Source organism: Phascolarctos cinereus, unplaced genomic scaffold, assembly GCF_003287225.1.
Source record: "Phascolarctos cinereus isolate Bilbo 61053 unplaced genomic scaffold, phaCin_HiC Scaffold_4;HRSCAF=312, whole genome shotgun sequence".
In the NCBI taxonomy this organism is placed as follows: domain Eukaryota; kingdom Metazoa; phylum Chordata; class Mammalia; order Diprotodontia; family Phascolarctidae; genus Phascolarctos; species Phascolarctos cinereus.
Genome location: NW_027555847.1, coordinates 637,553,949 through 637,567,745, shown reverse-complemented (window position 1 = coordinate 637,567,745; position 13,797 = coordinate 637,553,949).

Sequence of the window (13,797 nt, the reverse complement as noted above, 5' to 3'; positions counted from 1 at the left end):
AGCTTTTTCTGGTCAAGTTTTTATGTTGTTGTTGCTCATTTCTGAAGCCTATTTCTTGACTTTGAACTTGATGTAAAGTTGGGCTTTGCTCAGCTAGGCATGGTTCCAAACATTAGGCTTTTTTATGCTACTGTTTTCAGAACTGGTTCTGGGAGTCTGCAAGTTTCTGGTACTTCCAAAGTGGTGTTATCTGGGGAGAGATGTGGTCATTATTCCTCCGGTCTTTACCTAGGAAGGGCCCCTGCTCCCCTGAAACTGCAAACACTAGCACTCCTCTTGGTCCTCAAACGTAACCAGGTTTCCTGCTCTCCTCAAGCACTAGTGCTCCTCTCTGCCTTGGAACTGTGACCAGGGCCCCTGCTCCCTTGTGATAGACCAGAAGGGCTCCCCTCTGCCCCAGACCGTGACTCAAAATTGTTTATGGACAACAGAGCTGCATTCAGCACCACCTGTACCCAAATGCCAGTAAAGGATCTACTGCAATCTCTTTCTGATCAGTCATCTGACCCCCTCACTATCTCTGGGTTAAGAGCTCCTGAAGCTGCTGTCACTGCTGCCATAGTCACAGCCACCTCCAAGGCCCACCACTGGTGCTGCCGCCGTGCTCTGGATCAGCTCCTACTCCGGCATCACAGACCTTTTCTATCAACCCCCTGAGTTGTCTTGGACTGGAAAAAATTTGTCTCTCTGGCCTTTTGTTGGTTCTGTTGTTCTAGAATTTAATCTGAGAAATTCTTTTAGAGTTGTTTGGAGGGGAATGTTAGGAGAGTTCAACTGGGTTGCTGCCAATATGTCACAATCAGGGCTCCGCCCCCTCTAAAACCATTGTTGTAAGAAGGAGTTGATGCCAAAGGGGCCCACAGATATGTGCTGGAGCCAGCTGGAACCAGCTTGGGACAGCCAACTGTTAATTTTTAGTGTGACCACTGGAAATTAACAAACGCTACAAACCAGGGATTGATTGATTGTTTTGTTGATTGTCTAGACTTTAAAAAAAAATGATGCAGAAAATGTTAATGAGGCAGATTGTTTTGGAAAACCAGTTGTTAAACATTTACCAGCATAACCCTGGATCCATGATCAATAAAGTTAAAAACTCCAGCTCTACATTCTCCATCTCTCTTTGTCTATCTCAATTTATCCATCCATCTTTATCTTTTCTCTCTTTTTCTCATCAGTCCACATAGGTTTAATTATAATCTCTAAGTATAGGATTCACAGATCTATATATTTGCCAATATATATGTATTTTGATCTCCTGAGCTTTAGTATCTCATCATCGACAGCCTATTATGCATTTCAAATTTTATATCTAGGAGATATCTTGAACTCAAAATGTCTAAAACTGAATTCCTTATCTTCCATTCTCTTCTCATTTTCTTCCAAACTTCTCTATTTAGATTAAAGGCATCACCGTCATTCAAGGCTCCCATGCTCATCCTGAGCCCTCACTCTTCCTCACCCCACATATACGGTCAGCAGCCAAATCTTGCCATTTCTACCTTTACAACATCTCTTGCATCTGACTCCTTCTCTCACCTCACACAACTATACCACCTTAGTTTGGGCCCTCATCACCTCTCACATAAATCATTACAACATCCTAATTGGTCTCCCTGCCTCAAGTATCTCCCCATTCCACTTCATCCTACACACTGTTTCAAAGTAATTTTCCTTAAACACAGATCTAAACATCTTGCTCTCCTACTCAAATCAATTCTAGTGGCTTCCTAACTATAATACAAACTCTTCTTTGCTATCCAAAAGGGTGTCTCAGGAGGTGATGGCTTCCCTTCTTTGGCAGTCTTCAAGCAGGGTCTACATGATAACTTTTTTACATATACAATAAGGGGAATTACTTTTTGCTTGTATTGGACTCCATGGCCACTGACATTCCTTCCAGCTACCAAATTCTGTGATTCTATGAGCCTGAGGCCACTTGCACACCATGATGAGACATAACAGTAAGACTTTCATCCTTTCACAGAGCATGTAAAACAATAACAACCTTATAAGGTAAGTAGAGCAGCTATCATATCCCTATGAGTACTACAGTGGTAAGAGGTTTGAACTTCAAATGGCTTTGGAGTCAGAGAAATCCATTGCAAATCCTAGCTCTGATACCTACAACCTGGGAGATACGGGGCAAGTCACTTCCTCTCCTGAGATTTTCCCAACTGTAAAATGAGGGGACTGGATTTGATGACCTCTGAGGTCCCCCTCCCCCCACAGAGGTTCATTATACCCCTCTTCTTCTCACACTGGAAATACTGTCCACTCCTGTGGCTTCCTCATCTGATTGGCTAGTTCTTCCTGAAACCTCCATTTTAAGGAGGATGCCCAGCCTAGGTCCCCATTCCTCTCCAGGCTGCCCTGCTGATTCTTTAACTTTCTCTAACATGCCCCTTCCCCATTTTTCAGCTTCATTTTATGTGTTAAAAGAATTAGAATGCAAACTTCTTGAGAGTGGTTACTATTTCTTTCTTTCTGGTTGTATTTGTATTCCCACTGCTTAGCACTCAATAAATGTTTTTTGACTTAGCTTGACTTGACTTCCAGCCCTAGATGTATGAAGCTGTGAAATGACTTGCCCAAGGTTACACTACCCTGAAATAAATGCTACAGTTCAAGCCCAGATGTTCACATGCTAACTCTGGGGCTCTTTCCACTACACTACCACGTGAATGTATTTTGGAAAATATAATTCATGGTACATCTGTGAGGGCATTTCATGGATAAGAAACAAATTCTTGCCCCAGCCCCAGTGAACTGTTGAAAGAAAATAGTAGTGACAGACTGACTTTGAAACATGACATTAATAGGAGTAAAGAATGTAGTACTTGGCTTCATCAGAAATCACTAGAGGGGAGTGATAACTCTTCAGGAGAACTAGAGACCACTGAGATTAACGGTGACAGATCAGACAAACCAGAAGAACAACATAATGAATAAGGAGGCCTTCACATGGCAAAGCAACAGGGCTGTTAGGATCTATCTATTTTTTTTTAATTCATTGCTCACATACCAGAATTTCATTTTGGTGTAAGAATCAGGGGAAGAAAATAAGGAGCCCATTCTACCTCCCATACTGGGACATGCATTAACTGCAGAGACAGGAGAAGTCCTCACCAGTTCAATGCAATATGAAAAGCATTTGTTTGGCTTTGTTATTTACTATTTCATATGACCTATGCCAAGTCACTTCCCCTCTTGGGAATCAGTTTCCTTTTCTGTAAAATGAATGATTCCCTATTGCTTCTAGGATAAAATAAATTGAAAACCCTGTGTTTTAATTTTAAACTTCACAACCTGGCCTCAAAGTGTCTTTCCAATTTCATTTTCATTTACTATAATTTCATTATACTCCTTCCCTTCTCATGCTTTCCAGATCAGCCAACATGGCCTTCTTGTTCTCTTTCACACATATACTCCATTTCCTATCTGTCTTCCTACACCCATGTCTTGAATATTTTCTGTCCTTATCTCTGCCTCAGAGAATCTTTTGTTTCTTTCAGGAATCATTTCACATACCTACACAAATCCTTTCCTCACCTCTCCCATAATTGTTAGTGCCCTTCCTCCCTAAATTATCAAAATAAAAAACTATATTTATTTATGATATATTTATATACATATGTGTTGTCTTTGCCGATAGAATGTAAATTCCTTGAGAGCAGTTTCACTTTTTTCTTTGTGTCCCCAGTACCTAGCCTGACACATAGTAGGCACTTAATAAAAGTTTGTTGAGTAATCGCTTGGATTGATAAGTCTCCAAGATCCCTTCCAATTCTAAATTCTATGATCTTAACATACTATCATACTGATGCAAACCTAAGATCAAAATATAGATTGCCCACCTAAAATAAAACCTCTTTGAAAGGATAAACATAGCTATACATTGAAAAAAAGAATTAGCATTGATTATAGGACACAGCCAGGTTCTATATCAGCTAGATTTTGGGAAAAAGTATAACCTCTAGCCATACCAGTCCAGTAAAGTCTTACAAGGGAGAGAGTTCCCTATCTCTGGAGGTGTTCCAGCACAGCCTGGATAATTACTTGTTTGGTATGTTTTAGACCAAGAGATCTTAAGGTAGGGTCTCTGAACTTATTTTTTATATATGTTTAAATAATTGCATTTCATTATAATTGACTTTCCAAAAAGCCCTACATAAATTATTTTGTGCATTTAAAAGCATTATCCTGAGAAGGGGTTTCACTGAATTGTCAAAAGAGTTTCATTAGACTGCCAAAGGTGTCCAAGACATAAAAAAGGGAAGGAAAAGGAATTCATGCTTCTGGTAGAGCTTAAATTAGATTACCTTTATGGTCCTCTCCAACCCTGAGATTTTGTGATTCTGTTGATCTGTTCCCATATTCCCTGCACTATACTAGAGGATATAGAGAGAATAAGACAAATACTTGACCTAGTCCCTGTCCTCAAGGAGCTAACAAACTCATCAGAGAGACAGGACTAATATAAATGAAGCAGTTATAATTATAGTTATAGTTATAATTATAGTTTGCATACTATGACTTGAATTAAAAGAAAGAAGAAAACACTGAAGCTATATTGTCCAGAAAGACTTGGGAAGAAAAAAACAATTATTCCAGAAAGACTTGGGAAGAAAAAAACAATTTACATGATAATTTTATTATATATTTAAAAGGAATAGCAAGCTGTACATAATGGATTTGCAATTTCATGTGCAATCATCTTTTTTATTATACTAAGTTATGGAAATCCTTGTTGCATTCCACAAATTAAAAAATGTAAAGACTTCAGGGAGGAAAAGGGATTTGAGCTAGGTTATTTTCTCTGCTACTTTCTTCTACAGGACAGTTCATGCTCACCTAAATGAGCTCTAAAGTTCCTTCCAGTTCTAACATTTTATGAGTCTATGAATGATGAAGTAGAATTTTCAAGACCATGACTCCACTCAGACCGGATCATCATGCGACGATATAGGAAGAATATATAGATCAGTTTCCAGGAAGCTTTAGATTTTGTCCAGTGTCCCAGGAGGCTTCATAGTCACTGGGTTCACAGAGACTAGATTCAATGAGGGTCTCACCCCAAAGCCTCAGTTTCTTCTTTACCTCATTGTTCTCTCCCAGAGTCCTCCAGGAAAATGTCTAAAATAATGAATATGTATGTCTCTTGTTTAGGGTGCCCCAAAAGAGAGCAATAGGCATTCCCAAATCTCACATAGGCCCTTAATGTGTAATATGAGTACTGAGTATGGGGCAGCCTGCAGCAGAAAATAGATAAAATGGAAAAGATTCATTGGAACCCATGAATAAGTAAAGAAACAGAAGGTATTCAAATAGCCAAGTAAAAGCTGCACTTTCTCCCTGCCCCACTAAAGTAAACATACTGGGAAGGTTGGGTTCAAAATACTAAGCAAACAATTCTTTGCATCACATTTGCACTCTATAGAGCAATAGGGAGGTGAGTGAAGTACAGATCTCATGCTCTTCCCACACTATCCCATTCAACTTCAGGGTAAGCCTGCTAGAAGCTCTCATCCTTCTTCAAGAAACACGCTATCAAGTAAAAATTTTCCCTCTAGGAAACCAGTGCAGACCAATGATGAAATTGAGGCCAAAAGAGATGGAGTGACTAGTCCGAGGTCACACAGGAGGTTACTGGTTACTCACAGAGAAAAGACCAAAACCCCTATCTCCTAACTCCCAATCTTTCTGGAAGGATAGATAAGATTTACACAATAATGAAAAGAATTGCTAAAGAGACATAAATCTATGACACTGTATAATTACAAAGTGCTCTGTTATAGCTTGGTAGATTAACAAGACAGAGATGAACAATGATCCCAGGTTAGGAGGGAATCATGTGAACAAAGGTATGGACATTGGACTAGATCAAATGACACCTTCCCTAGATGATCAGAGGTAAGGACTGATAAAGTGAAGTTTGGTCAGGGGAATGCCTACATTAGCACCCAACAACATTTGAAAACATCAGTCAGCATCTGGTCCCAACTCCTCAATCAACAGAGGGGGACCAAGAAGCCCAGAAAGCTTATATTACTGACCCAAAGTGATATGGCAAGCTAAAGGCACAGTTTGGGACTAGAATCTAGGGTGCAAGAGGTGGGGGAGAAATCTGGACATTTTAGAGAAAAATAGAATTCTGGAGACCTAAAGAAAAAAATAACAAGAGGGGAAAAGGTCCTGAAAAGGAAAAGAGTGGTGGTTAGAGTGTGTGAGGTGGGGCAGAGGAAGAACCTACACCTCCTTCACAGTGGTCATAAAATTAGAGAAACTTAAGGTGTGGGGCCAGAAAGAACTTTGGAGATCATGTAGTCAAACTTTGCTCCTCCCTCCCCAGTAACAGATAAAGAAACAAAAGTGCAAAGAGATTAAATGACTTAAATTAAATTAAATTAAATTGCACAAATTGCAAGTATTATAGGTAGTACTAGGTGCTCCTACTCCCTTCTTCTTCCACTAAGCAGGCACCTGCCAGTAACACTGAAGTCGCACCTTGAGGTGGTAAAAATGAACTTACTGGTTTGTCATTTAAACTAGAACCACAAGAGGGCAGTACAGCACAACTGCTCCAAGAGAATGATTTAATTTCATATCATAAATCAACAAATATTTAATGAACACATTATGAGGAAGATAAATAAGACACAGTCCTTACTATTGAGGTGCTTACTGCCTAGTTGAGGAAATATGACATATACATGAATGCAGCAAACAGGAAGTTGGGCCCAGTGACACCTCAGGCACCTTCCAACACCAGTTGGACTCTATGAATAACCAGAACTTAAAGCAGTATGGTATGATGGCCTTGTGAGGCTTTAAGCCTTCCCCAGATGACTCATTGTGGTGTGAAGGGACCCCGGGTTCTCAAAAGTCTATCAGTGTAGCTCAAACTCTGGCAGATGCTACCAAATGGAGTCTTTTTAAGTACAAGCCCGTGGGTGGATTCTATGACTGCTGTCTGAGAGACAACTTAGTTGGGTTTTCTGTTTGTTTTATTTTCTGTTGTGTTATTTTCTTAGCAAGTAAACCCATTTATCCAAGTTAATGGAAAAATAGAAATCAGAGAAAGTACGTATATGAAAATACATATGCTAGACAGCTAGACAATACAGAGTGAAGGAGTTCTCCTATTGGGAGTGAGGCAACTAAGTTCAAGCAATAGAGTTCCAGATCTCATTCAAGGGGAAGTTCTGTGAAGTCTCCAGTGTAGCAAGCTAAGTATAAGGACAGTATCACAGTTTTGCATGGTGGCTTCTTCCTACAGTCTTTCTCCCTCTGTGGCCCTGAAGAGAGGTTAGAATCTCATGAATCTTTTCTCTCAAAACTGGAAGCCTGAAGATCCCAAATAGTCTGAAGAGACCAAATATCTCCTCTCTCCCAGTCTCACCAATTCTGTCCTGTATTTCGTGTTCATGGCATTGATCCCCATCAATGAGGTTATATTCCTCCCTAGGCTGAAAATCTTTATGGTCCTTCGCAAAGATCAGCTGGGGCAAGTCCAAAACCTGTAACTTCATGGTATAAACACAAACATCAGCACTTTGAAAGAACAAATGTGATTTTTTTTTCCAGGGGTCCCAGGAAGCCAACTTTCAGTACTGTTGAAAATGAAATAAAAACAAATGTCCACTAATTATACATACAGTAGACATGGCACTATATAGATAGCATCACCTGGAAAGATACTGCAGTGATAACATGTCTAACTGCATGTGAATATAACACATACAATGTACATTTTGAAAGTATATGCACGTTGGTAGTATACAATAATCAATAAAAAGCAACAAGGATGATTAACAAAACAAAGTGAGCTAGCAGCAACAATAACACTATTAATTGGCCTTTTTATAAAACATAACAACTCTAAATAGCAGCATATGTGCAAAACAATTAACAGACATTTCAATAGCATGAACATGACACAAAATATAGTCGAATGAACATAACAGTAAAATAAGATACAAGCATACTTCCAATCAGTGCTGACACTTCAGTGAGTATTAGAGGGTCTAGTCAGACTACAGCCAAAGTGTTCACTTTTCTACTGACACCAACAACTTCTTTGAGAAATGTCAAGCTCATCTGGATCTGTCCCAGGTATGAAGAGTCTTTACCACTCCAACCAGCAAGTCCAACCAGCAAGTAGTACAATGGAATTGGGGCACTAACTATTGATCCCTAATAGTGGTGGGAACACAGCTGGTGGAAGCTTGAGTTGATAGTGATGTTGCTGTTCATTCTTCCTCTTCTAAGAGAACTAATGACACCATGGAGTAATGTCTTAACTAGTTCATGAATCGAATTTAAGTGAGGCAGAGTTGCACAAAGTTGTCAGCCTCACTTTCTCTTTCAGAGTCATCAAAGTCCAGTGGCAAGACTTAAAAAAGTCAGGACAACTGGCAATGGCTTGGGATGCAGTGGATGACCTTGGTGCCTTCAGTGTCTGACCAAGCTCTAAGCTCTCCATAAGGCCTGCTTCAGCCACCTTCATGACCGTTGAAACAAATTGTTCTCATTCACCCATTCTGCCAGGGGAAGTCTTCACATGCTTGGGGTATACATCCCTCTAACTCACTGACAAGTTTGAGGTTTCTTGGTTACCCTCAATCTGGTTTAACCTGCCTGCCAAGACAGTTTTACTGAGGTGTGGCCACTGCACTTTCTACATCTTCTTGGAGCCACAGGTGAGACTTAGGTGCCAGGTAGAGACCGAAGGTCTATGTGCAGCTCTAAAAAGGGACATCCCACACACCCCTAATATTCTGAGGCAGAAAAAGTAGCTGGTCTGGCTCTGAGAAAGTGGGCCAGAAAGGACTTGTTACATTTAGACCCTTTCTAGCTCTCTTATGATTCTATATTCCAAAATTATTTCTTTTTAGATCACTTCCATTTCTTTCATGCTGTGTTCTATATTCTAACCTACTATGCTCCCAGCTGTGACATTTTACATTCAGTGTTCTAACATTCTATTCTAAAGTCCCTCTCAGCTCCAACATTCAGGGTATACATAATTCGTACAAATTCAACATTTAATAAATGTTTGTCGAATTTGCATTTGAATGTTTCTTGGCTGTTCAGTTATTTTGTAGTAGACAAATTTCAAGTTCCACAGTCTTCAAATGAAGTCATTTTATGAATGCTTACCATTTCCAAACAGCAGGAGGTACTGCTATGCAAAATAAATAAATAAATAAAATAAACACATTTTCTTTCTGGATATTTATGATCTGCCTGCCTCCTTCAAAAAACCATCACTCTCTTTCAAGGCAATGCATAAAGACTCTAAGGATAGGATTTAATGTACATCCAGCTGAGCCGCCAATATTACAGCTGATTTCCTAGGAAAATTACTAATATCAATCAAACCATTCCTGAGTTGGATATGCATTAGTGGAGCCCACAGCAAAGTACCCCAATGTGATTGGACTTTTTAGAAGGCAGATTGAAGCAAAGGCCCTTTCCATTAAACAGCAAACAAACAAAGAGAAAAACACTTAATCTTGTCCAATTTGAGTATGTTTCCTTTCTCTGTAATCAGACAACTTTTAGTCATCAACCCAATGAGGACAGACTAGTTTCTTTGAATTTAAAAATAACTTTTTTTCAGTAACTTCTGACTGATTAGAAAATCACAGTGGCTAGCCAAACCCAAGTATTTGGGGGATAATAATAGTAATAATAATACCACATTATTATAATAACCTAGTATAATGGAAAGACATTGGGCTTAGAATCAAGAATGTTGACGTGTGATGTTGACTCCTACACATATTAGAGATGTGATCATTGGCAAGTTATTTCAACTTTCTGAGCCTTGATTTCCCCATTTATAAAATTGGAATAAAGTAATCCCAAAGCCTGAACTCCTTGGCCCCCAGATATGTTGTGGGAGAATGACTTTGTAAACTTTAAAGCCCGAATCTGTAGAATTCACATAAGCATAGGAAGACTAATATGAATTGATACAGAATGAAATCAGCAGAACTAGAGGAACAATTTATAAGATGATCACAGTGATGTAAAGGAAACCTACTTTAAAAGATGTCATAATGAGGATTAACAAAGTGACAAAACATCATGTCAGGAGACTAATGAGAAAGCATGTTTCCCATTTCTTGGAAAAGAAGTGATAGACTAGATGTGTAACATGAGACATCCATTTTCAAATAGGCCTTAGTTTTGCTCAACTATACTTAATTTGCCACAAGCGAGCGCTCAGAAGGGATTGAATTAGTGGATATGAGGTATTTTTAATGTATTTTTTTTAATTTTATTGATTTATTTTGATTTACCAATAATCATTTCCATATGCTTTTGAGTTTAAAATTTTTCTCCCCCCTTCCTCCCCACCACCCTCCCCAAGACAGCGCACAATCTGAAATAGGCTACATATTTACATTCCTATTAAACATATTTTCACATTAGTGAAGCTGTAAGTAAAAATTAAAATCAATAGGAGAAACCATCAGAAAGAGGAAACAAAATTCAACAGAAGAGAAAAAAAATGATAGCAATTCAACTTACATAGTTCTTTCTTTGGATGTGGATAGCATTTTCCATCATGAGGCCTCTGGAGATGTCTTAGATCCTTGTAATGCTGAGAAGGGTTAAGTTTATCAATATTAGTCATCACACAATGTGGTTGTTATTGTGTACAAAGTTCTCTTGGTTCTGTTCACTTCACTCAGCATCAGACCATACAAGTCTTTCCAGGTTTTTCTGAAGTCAGCCTGTTCATCATTTCTTATAGCACAATAGTATTCCATTACATTCATATACCACAACTTGCTCAGCCATTCCCCAATTAACAGGCATCCTCTCAATTTCCAATTCTTTGCCACCACAAAAAGAGCTGCTATGAATATTTTTGTACATGTGGGTCCTTTTCCCATTTGTATGATCTCTTTGGGATATAGCCCTAAGAATGCTATTGCTGGATTAAAGGGTATGCACATTTTTATAGTCCTTTGGGCATAGTTCCAAATTGTTCTGCGAGGTATTTTTTTTAAAAAAGTAAAAAACAGTGATAAAAGTTTTATAATACAAAGAAAAAAAACAAAAAAGGAGTTCAGCAGAAGCAAATAGGACAATTTTGTTACCACCTAATTACATTTAATATGCAACATAGTTTCATGGTTTTATGTACAATCTACATTTTGTATATTGAAATGTTTATTGATAATTTAGTTCATAATAAAATAGAATTTTAAAATAATTTAAAACTATAGATATGTGAGTTACTATTGTGGCTATTCACAAATTATTGTTGTTGCTCAGTTATTCAGTGGTGTCCAACTCTTCATGACCCCATGGACCATAGCATGCCAATATTATCCATGGGGTTTTCTTTTTCTTTTTCTTAATATTATTTTTATTTAATATTTTATTTTCCCCCAATTACATGTAAAAACAATTTTAATGTTCTTTCTTTCAAATTTTGAGTTCCAAATTCTCTCCCTCTTTCCTGCCCTCCTCCCCGCCCTCCTCCCCCTACATTGAGAAGGCAAGCAATTTGACATAAGTTATATATGTGTAGTCATGAAAAGCACATTTCTACATAAGTCATACCATGAAAGAAAACAGACAGAAAAAAAGAAATAAAGAAAGAAAAAGTATCTTCAATTTGCATTTAGGCTCTACTAGTTCTTTCTCTGGACATAGCATCTTCCATCATAACTCCTACAGAATTGTCTTGGATCATCATAATGCTGAGAATAGCTAAGTCATTCATAGCAGATCATCATACAATATTGCTGTTACTGTGTACAATGTTCTCCTGGTTCTGCTCATTTCACTTTGCATCAGTTCATTTAAGTCTTTCCAGGTTTTTTCTGAGAGCATCCTGCTCGACATTTCTTATAGCACAATAGTATTCTATCACAATCCTATACAACTTGTTCAGCCATTCCCCAACTGATGAATGTCCCCTCAATTTCTAATCCTTTGCCACCACTAAAAGACCTGCTATAAATATTTTACATATATTTTTGGTTTTTTATCTCTTTGGATACAGACATAGTTGTAGTATTGTTGAGTCAAAGGGTATGCATGGTTTTATAGCCCCTTGAGTATAGCTCTAAATTGCTCTTCAGAATCGTCAAATCAGTATACTATTTTGCCAACAGGGCATTAGTGTTTTGATTTTCCCACATCCCCTCCAACATTTATCATTTTTCTTTTCTGTCATATTAGCCAATCTGTTAGGCATGTGGTAGTAGTTCAGAGTTGTTTTAATTTGCATTTCTCTGATCAATTGTCATTTAGAGCATTTTTTTATGTGACTATAGCTTTGATTACTTTGTCTGAAAACTGCCTGTTCATATCCTTTCACCATTTATAAGTTGAGGAATGGCTCTTATCTCTACAAATTTGAGTCAGGAAGACCTAAGTTCAAATTTGGCTTTAGATACTTACTGGCTATGTGACCCTGGGGAAGTCACTTAATCCTGTTTACCTCAGTTTCCTCATCTGTAAAATGAGCTGGAAAAGGACATGGTAACATTCTCCTCCAAACAACTTTAAAATAACTCCTCAAATCAAATTTTGGAATAGCAGAGCCAACAACAGTTCAGAGTGAGACATTTTTCTAGCCTAAGACAATTTTGAAGGTTGGCAGGAGAGGTCTGTGATACCGATATAATAGCTGTCCTGGCTGATAAGAGTTGTAAATAGAACAAGGGGATAAGGGCTTTACCTCAGGATGCCAAAATTTGGAAGGTTTACTGTACTTGAACTCTACCATCAGGGTAAAAACTGAGCTTAGCACCTAGTTAGCAAGAATACTTAGTTAAAATAGAAAACTACAACACCATGTTATGACTTTGACAGACTTGGCTCTTCTAAGCAATGCAATTGCTCTAGGACAATTCCTAAGGACTCATGATGGAAGATGCTATCCAAATCCAGAGAGAGAAACATGGAGTCTGAATGCAGACTGAAGCGTACTATTTTTCCTTTTTGGTTTTTTTGGTTTTGGTTTTGGTTTTTTCTTTCTCATGATTTTTACATTTGGTTCTAATTCTTTATTATTTGAAAAAAACTAGGAGAAAACTGGAAAAACGTTTGGGAGAAATTTAGGTATAGACCAACAACTCACACCATATTCCAAGATTATTGTTGTTGTTTGTCCTTCATTCTCAAAGAGGACCAGGACATCAGGAAGATGATGCCACAATTTGCAAGTGAATTGGATTTAAGTGAGGGAGGGCTGTACAAAGTCACTAGCCTCACTTTCTCTTCTGGAGCCATCTGGATCCAGTGGCAAGATATAGATCAGGACAACTGGAGATGGCCCCTATATTCCAAGATAAGCTCTAAATGGATGCATGAATTAGACATAAATGTTGGCACTATAAACAAATTAAAGGAACAAGGAAAATACACATATACTCTATACACTGTGAAGCCATGCCAAATATCTCATCTCCCAGGTTTCTCCCTCCCAAATAGTCACATGTACCCTAGAAAGTGTACCCTAGAAAAAGACATTGCCAAAATTACTAGAAAAGAAATTCTTCAAGAGTTTCATCTTCTCCCCACCTCTTCTTCTCCCTTACATGTGCACTTACTGTTCGTATTCATGCCATCATTACCACCAGGTCTTCAATGTTGTCCCACAAAAAATGAACAGTTCCTGCCTCTTCCAGCCCATAGGGTTGTTTCTGTGATTAAATTGAATCAGAAGAAGGCCTATAAAAACCCCTCTACAAATAGAAGATGGAGTAAATAGAGCTAGAAAACAATTTATGTAAAGGAGACCTGGGTACTAAAGTAGACAAC